Here is a 23830-nt window from a genome sequence, read left to right as displayed (position 1 = left end):
AGTTTCTGCTAACTTAGCTATAAGAGGCATTCTAAAAACCAGTAGTTGGAGTTGGAGGTGTAGAACACCTTGCAAGTAGGTGTAAAAATTTTGGCAACTGACCACATTGTTCATCTACAACATAAATTATCACCCAACATAAAAGACAACTCTTACTTTTGAAGTTTCATTTTACATCCTACCCTGGCCTCTATTCATTGTCTGAAATAAATTTTGGTGGTTTTCTTTTTAAAAAAATAATCTTCAAAAAGCCCGTCAATAGATGACTGAATAAAGAAGATGTGGCACATATACATTATTGAATACTACTCAGCCATAAGAAATGATGACATCGGATCATTTACAGCAAAATGGTGGGATCTTGATAACATTATACAAAGTGAAATAAATAAATCAGAAAAAAACAGGAACTGCATTATTCCATACGTAGGTAGGACATAAAAGTGAAACTAAGAGACATTGATAAGAGTGTGGTGGTTACGGGGGGAGGGGAGGGGGGAGAGGGAGAGGGAAAGGGGGAGGGGGAGGGGCACAAAGAAAACTAGATAGAAGGTGATAGAGGACAATCTGACTTTGGGTGATGGGTATGCAACATAAGTGAATGACAAGATAACCTGGAGTTGTTATCTTTGAATATATGTATCCTGATTTATTGATGTCGCTCCATTAAAAATAAAATTATTTAAAAAAAAAGAAAAAAGAAAAAAAAATCTTCAGATACAGAAAGTTACTGAATTCTCTAAACATAGATTGGTCTCACCTTTCCTGATGACCTTTAGTCGCCTTGCCCCCACCTCTATGCGGCAGAAATCGGCATTCCCAGTTTACAGCAGGGCTACAAAAACAACAGCAATTTCCTTGTGCACATCAATTTCTCCTCACAGATGGGCAGCCTGTCTCTATAATCAGACCTGTCAGCTCTTTGCAAAAGAAGTGGAAAGTAGTCTTACTCTTGTGGATATCTAATAGCGACTTGTCACTCCCTGTTGGTGACACAGCCCAGGCTGTCAATGTAGTTTCCTGTGTCGTGATGCTGCACTGGGCTGGGCCCCTGCCTGAAGAGATGTTGCTGAATTGGGCCACTTCACTCATTCTTGCGGCATTCGTGATCTACCCAGTGCTGTCCCTCTCACACTGACTTTTAGAAAACAAGGTTTCCAAGTCCTTGTTGTGTTAGTATGTCAATCACTAGGACAAATTCTGGCATCATAATCCATGCAGTAAAAACCAATTTATAAAGACAATCAGGATTGGTAATATATCCATTATGATTTTTCTTGTACCTTGAAAAATGTGGTTTCCTAACTGTCCTGAATTGTCTAAGTCTCTGTCGATCATTCCACTTAGAGATTGTATAAAATGAGATAAGTTAGTTATTTTTTTAAGAGGAAATGCAAAATAAATCCCAGGTAGTCATTCTCTCAAACATTAGATGCCAGCTGGTTGGTTTTTAAAATTTTACTTTTCAGCTTTATTACACTTTACACATCAGTATATTTTGTACCTTCTCACATTTTGTAGAGACAAGATATCAGATTTCTAGCTTTTAGCAGAACTCTTCAGTATATCAATTCCTGTTAACACAGCTGTTAAATATGGAGATCATACTGCATGTGAAATGGAATCGCTTTTCAAAGTAAATTGAATCCCCAAATGAATGTGGGTGTATGTTTCCACATGAAGGAAGAAATGTTAAGAGAGTTACACATATAAACAAATCTTGGGGAAATGAGCTAAATTGTCTATGGAACAGTTGTATATATTACAATGCCGCCTTCTTGTCTTTCTCCAGTGCCTTAAAAGGTAAAATATATTCAGTTCAAGTTCAAATATGAAACACAAAGATGTAGGTTTTAAAAATATAATGGCTTTGTTTGTCAGTTGGTCAGCTGTCTTTGCTTAAAAGGAACGTCTGTATTGGTCCAGAGTGGAATGCAGCCAGATTTCTCATTCATTCTTCCAACCAGGAGATAAAAATTAGGTTGAAATAAGTAATGTCTTAAAAGCAATTATTATACTCTGATTAGCTGTCTGTGGCTATAGTTGATGGATTGACAGGATTCACAGACAGCTTTTGCAATAGCAAATGTTATGTTCTTCTATTAAACCCATTGTACTCCTAAAAAGTAGGTTTTAACATCATATCCCCTAGTTCTCCCCTGTTTCTCTGATTTTCTTTTCTATGGAGAAAGAACAGAAAGTAAGAAAAACCTTAAGCAATGTGAAAGAATAGATACCTCTCTTGGTTTTCAATTTTAATTTGGCAGTAATCAAATGATTATGTATTGTATAGATAATAAAATACATGAGAAATGTTATATATAATTCATGTTCTTATTGAATCATATTGCACCAAAGAAGCTTTATGAGGCATTTTCATTTTCACATATTCCATAATACATGAAAATACTCAGTCACTTAGCAAATATTTTGCCATATGGGCTGGGCTGCGTTCAGTGACTCAGGGGTGTGAGACTGTGGAATAGAAGGCCCAGGGAGGGCCTTTCTGTGACTTGTTACCTGGTTTTTGAGAGACAAAATTAAGGTAAAGCTACCTGGAAAGTCTTCAGTCCTCTCATGGGGAAACTGATATAGAATATTATTTTGTGTGATTCAAAACACAAATGAATACAGTTAGAGTTGTGGCAAGTTGAGGACTTGAGGCGGAGAGATCAGAGCCAGGGCAGGTAACTGAGGGACCATTGAGGAAATAAACTTTTTGATAAAAATAAAAATGGGAAGATAGGTATATTGACCATTCCAGTGAGAGGAATTGTCTAGAAGCGGGGTTGGCAAATCATGTCTTGTGGGCTATATCTGGCAAGTAGACAATATTTGCATAACCACTGCTAAGAGTAGTTTTTACTTTTTAAAGCATTGTAAAAAAAAAAAGGGAATGTGAAATTGAAAGCACATGGCTCAGAGCCTAAAATATGTTATCTGGTCCTTTATAGAACAAGTTTGTTGACCGTTGGTCTAGATTGACCCTCTTCAAACTTTTTGTGTCAAGGAAAATGTTTCATACCTGTGCTGATCCATGTGGTAGTCAGAAGCCACATGTGACTACTGAGCACTTAAAATGTGGTTCATGTGACTTAGGAGCCGAATTTTTAATCTTCTGTAATTTAGGTGAAATCACTAAAAGTGTCTGGCAGCTACCATTTTGAACAGCACAGTTCTAGCCAACTATGAAAGTACTAGCTATTTTATATAAAAGCAAAGGTTCTAGACTAGTTCTTATCCCAAACCTAAGTTTGGCTGTTCTATAGGATGTCAGCTCTGTAGCAAGCTAGGAGTGACAAGACATCAAACTGAGAGTGAGGGGTAATGTTAGAAAGCTTGAAAAGTCTTGGCAAGAGGAAGTGGCAGGAAGACAGCCCCGTGGAGTGTTTGCATACCAGGAATACAATTTAAGTTCTAACTGATGGCTAGAATCTATTTATTTCCAAAACATGTGCAAAAAATCCCGAATTAGAGACCTGATCTGGAAGAATGGAGAGCGGGTCAGTGTGTAGACTGCAGCATAGAGATAATCGCAGTGTTAGACAAAGGGAGAATCAAGAGAAGGAATCTGTCCGTAACAGGAAAGGCCACAAACATGATTCAAATCTTCAGAAATAAGACTGGTAGAAGAAATAGACCTTTCAAGGCAGCTAAGGAATAGAGGGAACTGTTCCTTCCCTCTGGAAAACCGGTATTCTGACAGGAGGAGGTGCTATGGAACGGAGAAGTGTTAGTGTCTTAAGAAACTCTGGCATGAGACAACCACATGGATTTTAGGGTGGCTAGGAGAAGTGAATACCGTGAATCTAGGCCCCATTCCTTCATGGAACAAGGGAGGGATGCCAGATAAAATACAGTATACTCAGTTAAATTCGAACTTTATACAAATAACAAATACTTTTAAATGTATGGATAGCTCACATATTATACTAAAAAAAAAAAAAATCCATTGTTTATCCCAAATTCAAATGTAACTAGGCATCCTATATTTTTACTCACTAAATTTGGCAACCCTAGGTATAAGGGCCACTGGCACTGCCTGCTGACATTCTTAATGGTTGCGTGAAAGGGTGGGGTAGTTTGCCAGAGGCTTCCTGCAAATGTCTGGAATCGGGCTAGGGTAGACATATGCTTTTGGCCACATTACTTAAAGTATCTTAGCCTTAACCTTCTGATCTTGTTAGTGTGGAGCAAGAAATTCACCCCATGAGAATTGTCTGTCCTTCCTTGCATAGCAAAATGTTAGAAGAACATGGACCTTCATTATCTTCCATCTAATGCTCTTCTCTTTTATGGAAGAGGAAGCAGACCTAAAAAGGTAGGCAACTTTTCTAAGAACCAAAACTCTACCTGTGATGGCCTGACTATTCCTGGAACCTGCGTATCAAGCTGCTATGTTCAGTGCTTTTATTCTCTACATTGCCCTGTCTTCTTTTATCTTCAAACAATACAGGGGAAATAATGTACATTAAAGTGCCTTGTGAATTTTAACATTTAAGATATAAATGTATAGACTGATTTTTTTTCTAGACTGATATCAGAGCATAGAAATCACCTTCTTAATTATGCTAATTCACAATCTGCCTTTTGGAAAAATGTTTGGGGATCAGCACCTCAGGAATCCAAACTATTAGTCTTTTTGGATTGTTTTGAAAAGCACACTGTTAAGAACAAAGTTATCAAAACAACTTACCAATTTTAGATCTTTTAAAATCTGGCCCCATAGGAAACTAACCAAAACTATTTGATAATAAATATCCTAAGGTGAACACAAGCCAGCCTTTTGCATTTCATTGTTGACAAGTCAGGCTAGATGGACAACTCGTATACTGCCGCCTGCCTTACAGGAGACAGATTTCTTATTGCAAGGCAAGTCACATCCCTGTCAACATTTATAGCAGTTCTGCCATGGTGGCTGTGACAGGCTGACACCTTCCAGATACCTGGATTTCTTTCCCCCAGTGTAATAAACAGTTGGAGTGGGGGCAAGGGAAGGAGGTAGAATAATATTGCTGTCCAGGCAATAGAAGTATTTAAATAAATGAGGAGTTGATTTAAACATGGAAAGAGATAGCCAAAGGCAATGTTTAAGATCCAAGTCTAAGGCCTCTTTAGAGGCCCATCCTGAGAGGTAAGAAATCTCAGGCTCTTTGTCTGCTGCTCCTTTGTACCATCACAGGGGACTGTATCCTCTCTTTCCTATAATTGACTCATTTGGGCTCAATTAAGAGTTTGGGAAATTTTAATCTTATATCGAGATGTATATGTAATCCTGATGGGTAGTACAACTGGTTCATTGTCTTTTGAATGTGTTTGAGATTTCTTCTTTAGTGGGAGTTGGGTTTATTTTTATATTGCTAAATGTTGTGTGTTACATATGCAAATGAAATTTTGCTTGAGGAAGTTAGAATGGAAATATTTTAAGTTATGTAAAGCTTTTAATCCAACAAATTATTTTGGAAATAAAAGGATCTTTCCTCTTGTGTGCTTATTGTTTGCTCAGAGCTATATATGCCTTACATAAATACCATGAATATATTCATAGAGATTTAACAATCCCAAAAATTCTTAATTTCTTATATAATTTCTTTTAAAAACTCAATTTCCTTTTGTTTTCTTGCATATAACAATACATTTTGTATTTCCATAGAAGTCTAGAATCTGGTTTTCACCTGTATTACATTTTAGTGGTATCTAATTCTTTTAAATTATCAAGTAGATGAAATGTTAGTCTTGATTACCCTATAACAGCAATAGCAGAGTTTTCAATTTACAAATTAAATGCATAGATAGAGAGAGAGATAGTTAAACCTAACCTAATTGATAGTGACTGTTAAGGGTTTACTTTTCTGAACCCAAGTATCTTATTAGAAAGAATCTTCCAGACTTCTGAGCTATACTGATGAGGTTTGCGACTTTACCCTTTGCCTCCTACTGCTAACAGGGTAAAGTTTTTAAGCTGAACTGCTCAGTCTAGTATTTCTTTATTTTTCCTAAGTGAGAAGCAGCGAGGCAGAGAGACAGACTCCTCCATGTGCCCTGATCGGGATCCATCTGGTAAGCTCTCTATAAGCCCTCTACATGGTGTTGCTCTGCCCATCTGGGGAGTTGCTCCATTGCTTGCCAACCAAGCTATTTTAGCACCTGAGGCAAGGCCATGGAGCCATCCTCAGCACCTGGGGCCAACTTGCTCCAACTGAGACATGGCTGCAGGAGGAGAAGAGAGAGAAGTGGGGGAGGGGGAAAGAAGCAGATGGTCGCTTCTCAAGTGTGCCCTGACTGGGAATCGAAACTGGGACATCCACATGCCAGGCCAACCCTCTACCACTGAGCAACTGGCCACAGCCAGTCTAGTACTTTTTATTAATATGTTAGAGTAAGTTTTACTGTGGCATGTATTTTGTTCCTTAGAGGAAAAACATGAGTTTTTAAACATACTGGATAAAGAACATACACACACTCATCACTAGGCTTCAATCTGATACAGAAACAGTTTGAGAATTTGGGTATGTTACTTTGGGTTTGTGGTGTTTGTTGCTAATCATTTTAGTATGTCACTTTGGGTGTGTGGTGTTTGTAGCTGTTGTGAGCTAATCATTGTATTTGAGGAGCCACTGAGCCACGTCACCCGCAGGTGTTGTAAAGTACCAAAAGCTACAGAATTAATATTAATATTTGGGGAGGCTTGAGAAACATTTTGTTGATTTGGGTTAAGGTGTAGAAAGAAATTGTGAGAATAGTCTCTGTACTATGTGATTGGCATAGTCAGGTTGGCCCTTGGCATTGTATTGTAAATGCAAAGGGAAGGAAACATGGATCCCCAGACATTCCACCACACCTGTGGGGAAAAGGGTGAATGGCTAGCCAGGTACAGGGAGAGAAAAACCAAAATAAACCTTTTCTCATAGCAATGAGCCATTTGCGGGCATTTGTCCCCACTGAAACTACCTCTCCTATGTAAATGCGTGTGGTTAACTCGTGTGACTCAGGTCAGAGAGATAGCAGATGAACACTAGATAATATAGGAATGCCTTTTAATATTTAAAGAGACATCTTTCTACCATTGGGTTGGCTTGTGAACTTTGTTTTCCTCGAAAGGATGTATGGCTTGCAAATTGAACGTGGTCCTATCATGTTAAAGGGCATATGACTATAAACAATAGTGGTAAGGGGCTCCTAATTGCAATTTTTGCTTCTGTACTTCCCACTTACAAAACTATAAAAACTAAGTAGAACAAAGGGCCGGCACGCTTTCTTTCAGAATTCTGTCGGAGTAGCTGCTGCTTGGCCAAGCTAGACAATAAAGCTTTGATGTGTAACCAACAGACCTTGTTCCTGTCTTCCATGTTTTGGGTCCCTCCGAATTTGGCTTAACAGTATTGAATAACATTATCTGCACTGATAAAACGCTTGCTTGCTTGATTGATTGATTAAACCAGTGTTTTAAGTCTCATAACTATGGAGCTCTATAACAGTTGAGTCAGTGGGCTAGGTTGAGGATTAGTATTAGTGTTTTGGGAATTTGCAAAAGCATGCAGATTAGAAATTTGTTTGAAAAGGTAATATTACCCTTCTTTTAAATAGAATGTTATAGGACTTTTGATTTGGTGTTTTCATTATTTCTCCTCCTCTTATCCCTCCCCACCCCCATCTACATTTGACTGCTCTTTTTACCTGGATCATTGCAAGAGCATTCTAATTAAACTCCCTGTGTCTGTTCAGGGATCATACCTGTAAAATCAATTAAGCATCCCTTATTATGTCTCTAAATAAGGCAAGGGGTATGTTTTCTTATGATTAATTCTTCCCAGGGTTAATGAGCATTTGTCCCAAACTGTTTCGGGAGCAAATGAACTAAATTAGCGTAAAATCAGAAAGCATCTAACAGAAACCCATAGAATTCCTGAGTTTTATGGAACACTAATTTATAAATTGTTTTCCACAAACCACCATAGAAGGGTTCTTTGAAAGCTGATACAAACGTGCTAGTTTTGTTCAAAGCTGGCCCTGTCCTCAAGAGAGAGAGGGTTTCCATGGACAGAAAAAGGAATTACTTTCAGTGCTAAGGTTGCAAACTATGCAGGAGGTGGTGGTTGTGTTACAGGCACTGTGTCTTTGTTTTGTAGATAAAGAAACGGAGAATTCGTGTTATTTCATGTAAAGCTCTTAAGAGGAGTGGAAAATGCTGTTATATAATGATGACTAATGTGATGTAAAAGGAGTTATTTTGGCACAATGATGAAGTTTTTCCCTTGTGTTTTTGGAACAGTTTCCTAGCTATTAAATCATTGCATCAGCAAAGTTGCATTTGATTTGACTTTCAAAAGAACTTAAAACAGCTCATTGTTTTTTCCATTTTCAAGAGAAACCTTCAATTTCTATGTATTTGATGAAAGTGATGTCGCCCCCAGGTAATTACTTACAATGTCCCACAGTCCGAGCTGTCGCCCACAGGAACTTCTGAAGCCAGTCTCCTGTGCTCCAACTCTCTCACTCTCGCATTTCCACCCAAGTCTGTCAGTCTCCTCTGAGGTGTCTCTTGCATCTGTCCCCTCCTTCCCTCCATCACAGGGCACCCATACTGTCCAGGTCTCAGTCTTCTCTCAGCTGGATGGCACAACAGGCCCCACACTCCCTTCTTGTTTGGGATCCTCCCACATTCCTATTTGTTCTCTTCGTGCAGCTGTGGTAATTTTTCCAAAAATCCAGTGTGAGCAGCTTCATTCCTCCCGATACAAACTTCCCTGTCTCCCTGTGGCCTCCAGCCCTGAGCCCCAGCTCCTCAGAATGCCCTACAAGGCTGCACAGCTCCGTCCCCTAGCTCCTCTCTCCAGCTCCGTCTTTCTCTCGTTATCCCCTCATACTTTGAGAGTGAGAATTGTTGAGCAATTTAGGTTTTGAAGATTCTCTCCTGTTTCTGTGCTTTTTCTCAGGTTGTTCCCTCTTCCTGAACGATTTTCCCCCAGCCTCTTGCTCACTTTTATTCATCCTTCAAAACCCTCCCCAGGCAAGAGATGAATCACTCCTCTGGGAAGCGGTGAAAAATACTCTCTCCTCTGCATTGAGGCCTCGTGGTGCTCTGGAGTTGGACTGCCTGGGTTGAAATCCTAGCGTCTTCTTTGCATAGCTATGTTGCCTTAGCTAAGTTATTTTTTTCCCCTGAGCCTCAACTGAGGTCTCGTATTTAAAATAATAAGAGTGCCCTCATCACTAGGTATTATAAAGATACAATAAAAAAAATAAGAGACAAGAGTGTTTGTTATACAGCAAGGGCTTTATGAATATAACTGTAATAGTTTATTATTAATTATTAACTTGTATATTCAATTATTATCACATTTCATACTGAATTATAATTATCTCTTTACACTCCAGTATCTGACATACTGACACTTAACATGGACTTTGGAGGCAAACATAATATTTTATTCATCTTTGTATCCTCAGAAGTTGCTATAAAGCTAGGAACATTGTAGACAGTGGGTGTGAAGTGCTTTAAAAGAATAGATCACTAAGTAAGTGTGTAGCAATATTATTTCACCATGAGAAAGAAAGCACAAGGAAAATTCAAAAATAAGAGATGACTTAAGGAGAGCTAAAATTGGTATCGGTTTAGATTTCAAGATGTACCTGTTTAGGCTAATATCAAAATCTGATTGAATTTGCAACTCAAGTGCCTCTAATGGGAGAAAACAGTGTTCTGATGGGTACTGGTAAAAAAAATCCATAATTTACACTTTCTGTTGGCTAACACAGAAAGCTCATCAACTCTCACAAGGAAATCCAACTGGTGAATATGGTGCCCTCACTAAACCACTAAATGCTGGACATTCCTTCTGCCAGGGCCACACTCCAGCTGTCATTGGTGCATTGTATCCATTGTCTCATAAGTCTATATTTTTTAACCCATGGGATCATTTTCCTACACTTGATCTTAGTAAAAAGGCCAAGAAGCAACAGGATCCTTTTCCTAAGGCCCATATACCTTTGGAATTTTCCATTCTCCTGCCAGAATATCCATACCTGCTGCAAGCTCCAGGGCCCTGATAATGACCTCAGGCCCCAATTTCTCAGAGCCCTCTCTCCAACCTTAAACTTAGGCTATATTTGAAGTGGGCTTGTGCCTGGCCCATGGTGGCGCAGTGGATAAAGCGTCGACCTGGAAATGCTGAGGTCGCCGGTTTGAAACCCTGGACTTGCCTGGTCAGGGCACATATGGGAGTTGATGCTTCCAGCTCCTCCCCCTTGTCTCTCTCTTCTTTCCGCGCGCGCTCTGTGTGTGTGTGTGTGTGTGTGTGTGTGTGTCTCCTCTCTAAAATGAATAAATAAAATAAAAATTAAAAAAAAAGAAAAAGATTTGTTTAAAAAAAAAAGAAAAAAAGAAGTGGGCTTGTTTGATGGAAGGCACCACACCCAGAATTCCAAGTGACTGAGTTTAAAATGATCTTTCTTAGATGATTTGCAAGTTGAGCACAGTCTCGCTTACTAAATCCACTTAATCTGATAGTGAGACTTGATTCTACATTTCTTCAGACTGTCCATTTTTACCTATGCACATAAAAACCAGCGAGCACAGCTGCTTTCTCAGATGCATTTTTGCAAACTTTGTGCATTTTCATGGAAAAGCATAAAGCTATTTAAATGGATGATTTAGCTCAAATTCTGTTTGACAGGACAGGAGGAAGAAACATGGAATTAGGAATTAAAATCAAACTAACACAATCATAATCAGCAACCACAAAACTGAAGAAGTCTTGCTTGGAACTCTGAGCTGATGCATACCTCAATTCACCTGTCTCAGCGGTCTTTTTGAGTCAAAAAATTGTCAGACTATGAGATTGAGAATAAAGTTACACCTTAATTTAGATAAAGCTCCCTGTACATGCCTTATGGGAGGGATGCAGGGAGCATGCCTGTATGCAGCAGCTCTAGGAATAATTACTGAATAATTCACAGGGCAGACTGAATTTGGTGGGATTATTTGATTTTTGTGAAAATCAAAGGCAATGATTTTTATTTATTTAAACAATAGTAATAATATTAATAATAATAGCAATAAAAATAAAAAACTAAAACATCCTGACAGCATTTTAATAGCATATGCATTTTTAAACTCCAACAAAATCTAATGATGTATATGTAATTTTATGTTAAATTATTAAAAATGAACTGAAACTTTGCTGTTGGCCTGAGGTGCATTCTTGAATTTCATGCTGAATATATAATATAATATAATTTTGGATGTGAAAATTGTCCAGTGCATTTGATGCAACAGGATTGCACAGAAAGGTACTAAACTGGCCATTAGGAAATTTTGCAGACATAGTGAACCTCATGTCACAATCAATTGCTGCAGTTTTCCAGCTTGGTAAAAATATTAAGTTCCAATATTAATGTGAAGCCAATGATACGTGTAGATTAAAAAAGAGAGGGAGAAGGCCTTGGCCCGTTGGCTCAGTGGTAGAGCGTCGGCCCAGCATGTGGCAGTCCCAGGTTCGATTCCTGGCCAAGGCACACAGGAGAAGTGCCCATCTGCTTCTCCACCCTTCCCCCTCTCCTCTTCTCTCTCTCTCTCTTCCCCTCCTGCAGCCAAGGCTCCACTGGAGCAAAGTTGGCCTGGGCAGTAAGGACAGCTCCATGGCCTCCACCTCAGGCACTAGAATGGCTCTGGTCACAATGGAGCAATGCCCCAGATGGGCAGAGCATCCCCCCCTGGTGGGCATGCTGGGTGGAATCCGGTCAGGCACATGCAGGAATCTGTCTGACTGCCTCCCTGCTTCTAACTTTAGAAAAATACAAAGAGAGAGAGAGAGAGAGAGACTCTTGTTGATAGTAAGTATAAGACAACATATGATATTGGGGGCGCACATACCACATGGCTGATTAATCTTCAAGGCTCATTTCATGTCAGAAAGCAGAGCCAAATTAAAACAGTCCCTTCCAAAAGCACACAGTCACACAGAAGCCAGCAATCCAATGGAATATTACCTCATTAGGCAAAGCTGTTTCCCCTGATCAATCTTCTTGAATAAAATAAAATGATGTTCAATTTTTTTAAAAGGAAAAGATAAAATTAGCAAAATTCAAGAAAGCTGTTAACATATGTTTAGCCTACACCATATCATTGCTTCCTCAGCATGAGCTCTTTTCAGGAAAAAAATAGTAATGACATTAATTAATACTAATTACTCATCTTGCTCTTATTCTTTGAATTTTCTGGCCTTACCAATATGTACTGTTCAAGTTAAATAAAATTCTTCAACAACAAAGAGTTTTTTCACCTCAGCCCTAACACAGGCTGTTTTCCTGCCAGTGTGAGCAGGAAAAGGAAGAAAAGAAATGGGCTGTGATCATGTAAAAGCTAAAATATGCTTAGGCCTTAGGGCAGGTTATAGACTTCTTAAAGATTTGGTGTTTTCTAATGGGATTTATTTCAACATTACTTTCTATACTGGATAGTTATCACAAGTAGGCAGCACTAAAGCTATTATTGCTGCTACTATTCTTATTATTGTATTATCCTATTATTGGTACTATTCTCATAGTATCTTTACTATATGGTACTCTCTGTGTTTAAAAACCATCAATGGCCTGACCAGGAGGTGGCGCAGTGGATAGAGTGTCAGACTGGGATGCAGAGGACCCAGGTTCGAGACCCCGAGGTCGCCAGCTTGAGCGCGAGCTCATCTGGTTTGAGCAAAGCTCACAAGCTTAAACCCAAGGTTGCTGGCTTGAGCAAGGGGTTACTCGGTCTGCTGTAGCCCCAGGGTCAAGGCACATATGAGAAAGCAATCAACAGACAGCTAAGGTGTCGCAATGAAAAACTGATGATTGATGCTTCTCATGTCTCTCCATTCCTGTCTGTCCCTATCTATCCCTCTCTCTGACTCTCTCTCTGTCTCTGTAAAAAAAAATATATCAATGACTCTTCGTTGTCTATTGAGTTAACAATGAGATTTTTAATTTATGGAATAGAATCTTCAGAAATAATTCAGTCCAATCCTTCCTCTCCAGCCTCCTGTTATATTATTCTGTCAGATGCTGGGTTCCTGCTAGCTAGACAAATCATGACTCCCAGCTACTCTGGGCTTCTTAGTTCATGTGCCATTCTTCACTTATACATGGCCCTTGCATTTTTTAGTTCCTTTGACCTGCCAAACTCCTTATGTATAAATAATTTCTTCCATTTACAATCTATATAGCATTATATACTTTTGTCGATAGTATACTTGTGTCTAACACAACTGGTTATATTAGAATTGAAATAAATAGTTGGTGAATCAAAGCATCTAACGAGTTACATATATTTTATACCCTTTGTAAGGAGAATTATGTGTATAAATTAATGCATTTCTTTTTTTTTTTTTTATAATTTTATTTTTTTAATGGGGTGACGTCAATAAATCAGGATACATATATTCAAAGATAACAAGTCCAGGTTATCTTGTCGTTCAATTATGTTGCATACCCACCACCCAAAGTCAGATTGTCCTCCGTCACCCTCTATCTTGTTCTCTCTGTGCCCCTCCCCCTCCCCCTTTCCCTCCTCCATTCCCCCCTCCCCCCCGTAACCACCACACTCTTATCAATGTCTCTTAGTTTCACTATTATGTCCCACCTACGTATGGAATAATACAGTTCCTGTTTTTTTCTGATTTACTTATTTCGCTTCGTATCATGTTATCAAGATCCCACCATTTTGCTATAAATGTTCCGATGTCATCATTTCTTATGGCTGAGTAGTATTCCATAGTGTATATGTGCCACATCTTCTTTATCCAGTTATCTATTGATGGGCTTTTTGGTTGTTTCCATGTCCTGGCCACTGTGAACAATGCTGCAATAAACATGGGGCTGCATGTGTCTTTACGTATCAATGTTTCTGAGTTTTGGGGATATATACCCAGTAGAGGAATTGCTGGGTCATAAGGTAGTTCTATTTGCAGTTTTTTGAGGAACCACCATACTTTCTTCCATAATGGTTGTACAACTTTACATTCCCACCAACAGTGGATGAGGGTTCCTTTTTCTCCACAGCCTCTCCAACATTTGCTATTACCTGACTTGCTAATAACAGCTAATCGAACAGGTGTGAGGTGGTATCTCATTGCCGTTTTGATTTGCATTTCTCTAATAGCTAAAGAAGATGAGCATCTTTTCATATATCTGTTGGCCATTTGTATTTCTTCCTGGGAGAAGTGTCTATTCATATCCTCTTCCCATTTTTTTATTGGATTGTTTGTTTGTTTGTTGTTGAGTTTTATGAGTTCTTTGTATATTTTGGATATTAAGCCCTTATCCGAGCTGTTGTTTGAAAATATCATTTCCCATTTAGTTGGCTTTCTGTTTATTTTGTTATCAGTTTCTCTTGCTGAGCAAAAACTTCTTAGTCTGATGTAGTCCCATTCATTAATTTTTGCCTTCACTTCTCTTGCCATTGGAGTCAAATTCATAAAATGCTCTTTAAAACCCAGGTCCATGAGTTGAGTACCTATGTCTTCTTCTATGTACTTAATTGTTTCAGGTCTTATGTTTAGATCTTTGATCCATTTTGAGTTAATTTTTGTACAGGGGGAGAGACTGTAGTCCAGTTTCATTCTTTTGCATGTGGCTTTCCAGTTTTCCCAGCACCATTTATTGAAGAGGCTTTCTTTTCTCCATTGTGTGTTGTTGGCCCCTTTATCAAAAATTATTTGACTATATATATGTGGTTTTATTTCTGGACTTTCTATTCTGTTCCATTGGTCTGAGTGTCTATTTTTCTGCCAATACCATGCTGTTTTGATTGTCGTGGCCCTATAATAGAGTTTGAAGTCAGGTATTGTAATGCCCCCAGCTTCATTCTTTTTCTTTAGGATTGCTTTGGCTATTCGGGGTTTTTTATAGTTCCATATAAATCTGATGATTTTTTGCTCTATTTCTTTAAAAAATGTCATTGGAAGTTTGATGGGAATTGCATTAAATTTGTATATTGCTTTGGGTAATATAGCCATCTTGATTATATTTATTCTTCCTAGCCAAGAACAAGGTATATTCTTCCATCTCATTATATCTTTTTCGATTTCCATTAACAATGGTTTATAGTTTTCATTATATAAGTCCTTTACATTCTTTGTTATGTTTATTCCTAAGTATTTTATTTTTTTTTGTTGCAATCGTGAAGGGGATTATTCTTTTGAGTTCCTTCTCAGTTGTTTCATTGTTGGCATATAGAAAGGCTATTGACTTCTGTATGTTAATTTTGTATCCTGCGACCTTACTGTATTGGCTTATTGTTTCTAGTAGTCTTTTTGTGGATTCTTTGGGGTTTTCGATGTATAGGATCATATCATCTGCAAAAAGTGATACCTTTACTTCTTCTTTTCCGATATGGATGCCTTTTATTTCTTTGTCTTGTCTGATTGCTCTGGCTAGAACCTCTAGTACCACATTAAATAAGAGTGGAGAGAGTGGACAACCCTGTCTTGTTCCTGATTTAAGGGGGAAAGCCTTCAGTTTAGTGCCATTTAATATGATGTTAGCTGATGGTTTATCATATATGGCCTTTATCATGTTGAGATATTTTCCTTCTATACCCATTTTGTTGAGAGTCTTAAACATAAAATTGTGTTGTATTTTATCGAAAGCCTTTTCTGCATCTATTGATAAGATCATGTGGTTTTTGTTCTTTGTTTTGTTGATATGGTGTATTACATTAACCGTTTTACGTATGTTGAACCATCCTTGAGATTCTGGGATGAATCCCACTTGATCATGATGTATTATTTTTTTAATATGTTGTTGTATTCGATTTGCTAGTATTTTGTTTAGTATTTTAGCATCTGTATTCATTAGAGATATTGGTCTGTAGTTTTCTTTTTTTGTGCCATCCTTGCCTGGTTTTGGTATGAGGGTTATGTTGCCCTCATAAAATGTGTTTGGAAGTATTGCTTCTTCTTCAATTTTTTGGAAGACTTTGAGTAGAATAGGAACCAAGTCTTCTTTGAATGTTTGATAAAATTCGCTGGTATAGCCGTCAGGGCCTGGACTTTTATTTTGGGGAGGTTTTTAATGGTTTTTTCTATTTCTTCTCTACTGATAGGTCTGTTTAGGCTTTCTGCTTCTTCTTGACTCAGTCTAGGAAGGTTGTATTTTTCTAGGAATTTATCCATTTCTTCTAGGTTGTTGAATTTAGTGGCATATAGTTTTTCATAGTATTCTACAATAATTCTTTGTATATCTACGGTGTCCGTGGTGATTTCTCCTCTTTCATTTTGGATTTTGTTTATATGAGTTCTTTCTCTTTTTTCCTTGGTAAGTCTTGCCAAGGGTTTGTCAATTTTGTTGATCTTTTCAAAGAACCAGCTCCTTGTTCTATTAATTTTTTCTATAGCTTTTCTGTTCTCTAATTCATTTATTTCTGCTCTGATTTTTATTATCTCCTTTCTTCGGCTGGTTTTGGGTTGTCTTTGTTCTTCTTTTTCTAGTTCCTTAAGGTGAGAAGTTAAGTGGTTCACTTGGGCTCTCTCTTGTTTGTTCATATATGCCTGAAGCGATATGAACTTCCCTCTTATCACTGCTTTTGCTGCATCCCATAGATTCTGATATGTCGTATTGTCATTTTCATTAGTCTGTATATATCTTTTGATCTCTGCACTTATTTCTTCTTTGACCCATTCATTTTTTAAAAGTATGTTGTTTAGTTTCCACATTTTTGTGGGATTTTTTTCCTCTTTTTTGCAGTTGAATTCTAGTTTCAAGGCTTTATGATCAGAAAATATGCTTGGTACAACTTCAATTTTTCTGAATTTGCTGATGTTGTTTTTGTGGCCCAACATATGGTCAATTCTTGAGAATGATCCATGTACACTGGAGAAAAATGTATACTCAGTCACTTTGGGATGAAATGTCCTGTAGATGTCTATCATATCCAGGTGCTCTAGTGTTTTGTTTAAGGCCACTATGTCTTTATTGAATCTCTGTTTGGATGACCGATCTAGAGCCGTCAGCGGTGTATTGAGGTCTCCAAGTATGATTGTATTTTTGTCAGTTTTTGTTTTAAGATCAATAAGTAGCTGTCTTATATATTTTGGTGCTCCTTGGTTTGGTGCATATATATTAAGAATTGTTATGTCTTCTTAATTCAGTGTCCCCTTAGCCATTATGAAATGGCCATTTTTGTCTCTGAGTACTTTTCCTGTCTTGTAGTCAGCATTATCCGATATGAGTATTGCTATACCTGCTTTTTTTTGGATGTTATTTGCTTGGAGTATTGTTTTCCAGCCTTTCACTTTGAATTTGTTTTTATCCTTGTTACTTAGATGAGTTTCCTGTAGGCAGCATACAGTTGCATTTTCTTTTTTAATCCATTCTGCTACTCTGTGCCTTTTTATTGGTGAGTTTAATCCATTTACATTTAGTGTAATTATTGATACCTGTGAGTTCCCTATTGCCATTTTATATCTTGCTTTCTGTTAGTTTTGTGTCTTGTTTGATCCTTCTCTTTCGTTTTTCTATCTTTTGTTTTTATTTGGTTGTAATCCATACATCTTTCCTCTGTTGCTATCTTTTTTATCTCATGTGCTTCTGTGGTGGTTTTTTCAATGGTGGTTACCTTTGAGTAATGAAATGGGTCCCTACCCTGTTCATTGTAGCGAACTATTTTGTGAGTACTTTTGCACTCCATCGTCCTTTGCTACTGTTAATCTCCATCTTCTCCCCCTCTTTCTTTTTGTTGTTGTCACAGTTTAAATTTGGTTTTATTGTGTTCTTGGAGCTTTTACTTGTGGCTCTGTTTTTCTTTGTTCTTTGTATCTGATTGGAGAACCCCCTTTAGTAATTCCTGGAGTGGGGGTTTTCTGATAATAAATTCCCTCATCTTTTCTGTATCTGTGAATGTTTTTATTTCTCCTTCGTATTTGAAGGATAGCTTTGATGGGTATAGTATTCGTGGCTGAAAGTTCCTCTCTTTCAGGACTTTAAATATTGGGGTCCACTCTCTTCTAGCTTGTAGAGTTTCTGCTGAGAAATCTGATGATAATCTAATGGGCCTTCCTTTATATGTTGTATTCTTCTTTTCCCTGGCTGCCTTGAGAATTTTTTCTTTGCTGTTTGTTTGTGTCAATTTCATTATGATATGCCTTGGAGTAGGTTTGTTGGGGTTAAGAAAACTTGGAGTTCTGTTTGCTTCTTGAACTTGAGGTTTTAGTTCTTTCCACAGGCTTGGGAAGTTCTCATCTATTATTTGTTTGAGTATGTTCTCCATTCCATTTTCTCTCTCTTCTCCCTCTGATATACCTATTATTCTTATGTTATTCTTTTTGATGGAGTCAGATAATTCTTGTAGGGCTATCTCATTTTTTTTAATTTTTGAGTCTCTTTCTTCTTCTCTCTGTTGTGCCTCAAGTTGCTTGTCTTCTATTTCACTAATCCTCTCTTCTATCTGACCTGTTCTATTAGCTAAGCTTGTTATTTCGTTTTTCAGCTCGTGAATTGAGTTTTTCATCTCTGTTTGATTTGTTTTTATAGTTTCAATTTCCTTGGACATATATCCTTTGTGTTCATTGAGTTGTTTTCTGAGCTCCCTAAATTGCCTTTCTGTGTTTTCTTGTATATCTTGGAGGATTTTTAGTATTTCTATCTTGAATTCTCTGTCATTTAGCTCCAAGGTTTCCAATATATTAAATTTTTTCTCCATAGATTTTTCCTCATCTAGCTGTGTTACCTGTCTTTCTTTTGTATCCATGATATTCGATTTTCTCTTCCTTAATGGCATCTGAGGGTGGTTTTGTTGATAGTATTAATGAGATTTAATAAAGAATAAAAAGTTAAAAAAAATAACAATAAAAAAATAAAAAATCGAAGAGTTGTTTTTTTTTTAAAAAAATTAATAATGAAATAAAGAAAAATAAAATAAAAATTAAAAAAAAAGGAAATTATTCCCCCCCTCCTTTTTTCCTCTCCTCTCCTCTCCCCTCTTTTTTGAGAAAATCTTGTGGTGGACTGTGAATTATAACAAACAATGCCTGTGATGGAGGGCCTGAATTGGGGAAAAGTAATAAAGGGGCAAAAAAAAAAAAAAAAAGAAAAAAAAAAAAAAGGAAAGAAAAAAGAAAAAAAAAGAGCGTATGGATCCACAAAAAGCAAATAAGGAAAAAATTTGGGTCAAGAATGAAATGATTTGCTTTAGGTGTTGGTTGTCTAAGAGTTATGATGAGAGGAATAAGAGGAAAACGGAAAAATGGGGGGACAAATTAAAAAATTACTATTGTATTTAGTGGAACAAGAACTAGATAATATGGAGAACCAGGGATGAGAGCACTGCTAGTGAGTTAAAAAGGTGAAGTAAAAACCCCCCAAAATGCCACAAACATAGGTTTGAGTCCCAGATAAGATAATTTGTTTGTTATTGAGGTTTGAATGAGAGGAGATGTAAAGGAGAAAGGAAGAAACTAATATAGAGGGAGAAAAGAAAGAGAGAGAGAGAAAAAAAGAGGGAACCACTAAAAGAAGAAAAAAGAAAGGAGAGAGAGAGAGAGAGTTAAGGGTTTTGGAGTGCAACCCTCATAGAGAGAAAGGAAGAGAAGAGAAAAGATAATGGGAGATGTAACACTTTTGGGTAGTGTAGTTCAAGGAGAGGAGAGAGTAAGACCGGTAGAGAGTTAATCGGCCAAATTGGAGGAGGAAAAAAAAGTATCAAGAATGAAGATAAGAGAAACAAACGAACAAATATAATAAAATGGGATAGGTTATAAAGTCTGCAGATTATTCTTGATTTTGAGAGGTTATCTTCTTGCTTTTTCTTTTCTCTCCCTCTTCCTGGTCGGTGACTCTGTACCCCGGGTTCTGCCCCTTTGGCATGCTCAGGTAGAGGTTTGCAGTTGATAAGTCTCTATGGCAATGTCATGTATTGTGCTTTAGTCTTGTTGGCGGTCGAAGCTCAATAGCATTTATAGGCTCCGACAGTGAGAGAGTCCGTGTTCCTGGAGCCTTTCTCCTAGTCTTTCCTTCCTCAATTAGTAGCCTGATAATCCAGCTATGGGGTTGCTGCTGCCTCTGCCTGGATAGTAAGAGGTTCAAAGAGCTGGCAACTCCCCACTCTATTTCCACTCAGCACAGGGCTCTGGGTAAGGCTCAGTTAGTCAGAGCTGCTAGCATAATCAGGCGGGCTTTCTGCCCACTCAAAGACCTCTGGCTCTGCCACTCTGTCCGGTAACACAAGCGGGCGTCCACTTCCGGGGCGCTTGGAGGAAACTCTCACTCACTGTCTGCGACCAGGATATCCGGCCAGCAGTCTCACGCTCTGAGTGAAACCCCCAACCGCAGGGAAAAGTTGTAGCGTTGGAATTGAGTCTCACTCCGTCCCCGTGCGCGGCTTTTGCAAGGCGCTGGGGCGGCTTGAGATTCCGCTTTGGCCCACACAAAGGCCCCTGACTCTGCCCCTCTGTGCGATAACACGGGCGCGCACTGCCGAGGCACTCGGAGGAATCGCTCACTCCTTATCTGCGCGCAAACCAGGATATGAGGCTGGCCGCGGTTCCCTCTGAGTGAAACACCCTCCAGCACGGAAAATCTCCACCGTTGGAATTGAGTCTCGCTCCGTCCCCGTGCGTGGCTTTTGCAAGGCGCTGGGGCGGCTCGAGATTCCGCTTTGGCCCACACAAAGGCCCCTGACTCTGCCCCTCTGTGTGATAACACGGGCGCACACTGCCGAGGCACTCGGAGGAATTGCTCACTCCTTATCTGCGTGCGCAAACCAGGATATGAGGCCGGCCGCGGTTCCCTCTGAGTGAAACACCCTCCAGCACGGAAAATCTCCACCGTTGGAATTAGTTCTCACTCCCTCCCGTGCGTGGCTTTCCCAGGAAGAAATTCTCGCCCACTAACTGCGCACCGACCAGGAGACCGGGTAAAATGGCCGCTCCGCTTGTCTTTCTTTGTTTGGGTTTGGCGCGAGTGTTAGCTTGTATTGCCCGGGTTGCCACAGGATCAGATTTTCCTCGGCTTGGATCTCTATGCCACAGCCTGGTTCGGCCGTTTGTGCTGCAGCGGCCTGGATCTATTCACCCCCTTTGCCCGCCTCAGTTTCTATATTCACAGTTACCAGAGAAAGCCGCCCTGTTTAGGTTAGTGAGGAAGGCGGAGCATTTCTTACTCCCTATTTCCTTCGGGGTTTGGTTATATATTTAGCCAATTTTTCACTCAATCATACCTTTGGGTGTATTGCGAAGCATCTGGAAGCTCCAAGTATAGGTTTTTCTGTTTCTGGTTGAAGATCATGTTGAGTTTTGGGGGAGATTTATTGGTATCGCTTCCTTCCCCGCCATTACTCTGACGTCATCCTCTGCATTTTCTTTTAGGTATATTTGTATAATATAAATACATAGGATTATAGCAGCCATACTTTTCTGGTATATACCTAAACACATTCCCCTGGAACCTGCATATTTGCAGTCTCTCTAAATTTTGTAACTGATATTAAATATCAATATTTTATCATGGTTTCCAGCATACACCTGATAAGAACTGCTGAATCATAATGGACAGCCATCGTGGGGCTTGGTACCTAGATGAGAAATTTGTCCTAGCAACTGCTATTCAGTTACACAGGTAGCCATTTCAATCTGAATCAGTCTATAAACATGTCTTTTTCTTTACCTGGCCTAGATTGAAACTTTATGACAACTTTCATAGACAGGAATTTAATGTTTCATAGACATTTGTAACTTTGTTGTCTTGCTATTTATGTTAGTTTCTTTTTCCCTCATTTCTTTCCCACAAGATATAGCAGATTTGTGTCTGAGATCTTTCTTATACCTAACTCTTAATTTTACCTTTAATGCTAAGTGAATTCAGTACACTCTATTCTTTATACAATCAATGCAGTTTTTAATACAATTAATAACTGCACCTTTGTTTACATAATGCCCAGCCCTTATTTAAGTAAACCCAGGTGTAGCTAAAGACCTATGACACCCCACAAATAATGTATATATATTATAAATATTCATACACATAGTGTCCTGGCAGAAAAGTTATTAATTCACATAACAGATTCTGTTGAAGAATGTCAATAGATGAGAAGAGTTAAAATATAAGTTTATAAATAATGATTCCTCAAAAGAAACACATAACACTGACCTACCTTGAGAACTGATTGGTAGTATAGCAGACATAGAAAGAACAGAAATGATAATCTTTTTTATTCTTCCCCCTTTTCTCCAAACACTTACAGTGTAATAAATAACTGTTATATTGAAAACTTGCAAGCAAACACAGCCAGTGTTCCTGAGGTGTTATTGCCATTTTATTATTGAACTTAGGCTTTTTCTAATATAAATATTTCTAAAGTAGAACCCTATATGAATTAACTCACCTCCAAGATGGCAGGGCAGCATTTAGTACATTTCCTCTCTTAGACACAGAAAGGACTTCTGTTTGGGAACATTTATTCCACATGACTGGTTTATGTATTTGAGCATTAGGATCTTATTGCTCTCTGAGAAAGAAATTACTCTGGAGATAAGTGAGATGTGAATCAGTAGGAGGTGGTTTCAAGCAAAGGAATAAGCAAGGTATAACCTTCTTTATTATTAGTATTTACTCAGAAAGTCATTTGGAGTTTTATAGCCAACTCCTGTCATACTCTCCAAAATATAGAAAAAAAAGAGGAGTTATGGGATGGAGTACTTCACGACAGAAAGACTGCCTATTGTGCTAAGAGTTATAACCCTTAAAGTGAGTTCTCTCCAGCACAGTCCAATAGCTTCCAGGATATTTCTAATGAGTGGTTTTCTGATGGTAGCTTACATTTATGAACAATACTATGAGAATTCAAAATTAGAACAAGCATAAAACTAGAGATATAGTACTTCTCATTATTAGATTAATCAATAGCATTGAACTTCATGCCTTTTCTCCTCAAATTCCTGCATGTTTTAGAAGAAAAATAATAAAACAGAAGTCATGGGAGTTGGAAAAGTTCTTCAGAATAGGATTCAATTATGTCATGACTATGGATGCAAAAGGGTGTAGGGGGTGCTGAGTTAACATTTATGGAACCAGTTCTGATATGCCAAGTACCTTGCAACCAGTTAAGGATTACATTAACCGAAGCTTGGTAGCTAGTCTCTCAAGTAGGCTTTATTAGAATTAAAAAATGGAAAAAGATCGATACTAGGAGCAAGTCAGTCTCTTGGCAGAACTTCCCAGTTATTGAGCCAACAAGAGAATCTTATTCCCAGATTTGTTGTCCCAGAATTATTTTTTCTTCCAGGGCACACACAGTTTGATCATTTTTAAGGAGACAGATAGAAGGTAACCAAAGTTAGAGGGAACTAACATGTAAGCTAGCCCAATCATAGGATTTACAAAAAGCACTCAATATTGTTTCTTGTAGAATAGATATTTATGTTTGCTCTCTAAGATAATCTTTGTACATATCAGGATACTTAGGAGGCTACTCAATAGTCATAAATTGATTGTAAAGAATGTCATCAAAGGTAATTTATCTTTAGAGCTATTTCATTCATTTGATGAAAACAATAATGACAACAAAATCTAATGAAAACTATTCCATCTCTTTATAATTAACATCTCAAATGACAGGCATTTAGGGGTGCTAAAATTAAAGCGCCCTGCCTCCTTAATCAGTGCTAGATAAACAGTTTGATAAAATCTTACTTTTTACTCACCTTTTTCTAGAATCCTTGCATATACCCAAACTTTTGTTAATGCTACTAGGATTCTTCAGCTAGGGTTTAATATATAAATGGTAAGGTCTTCCCTCCCTTTTTCCCTCCCTTTCTCCCTTTTTTCCCTTTTTACCTTTCTTTCCCCTGAAACTATA

Source organism: Saccopteryx bilineata, chromosome 3 (genome assembly GCF_036850765.1).
Source record: "Saccopteryx bilineata isolate mSacBil1 chromosome 3, mSacBil1_pri_phased_curated, whole genome shotgun sequence".
In the NCBI taxonomy this organism is placed as follows: domain Eukaryota; kingdom Metazoa; phylum Chordata; class Mammalia; order Chiroptera; family Emballonuridae; genus Saccopteryx; species Saccopteryx bilineata.
The sequence above is the reverse complement of the archived record's forward strand: the minus strand, read 5'-3'. Positions refer to the sequence as shown.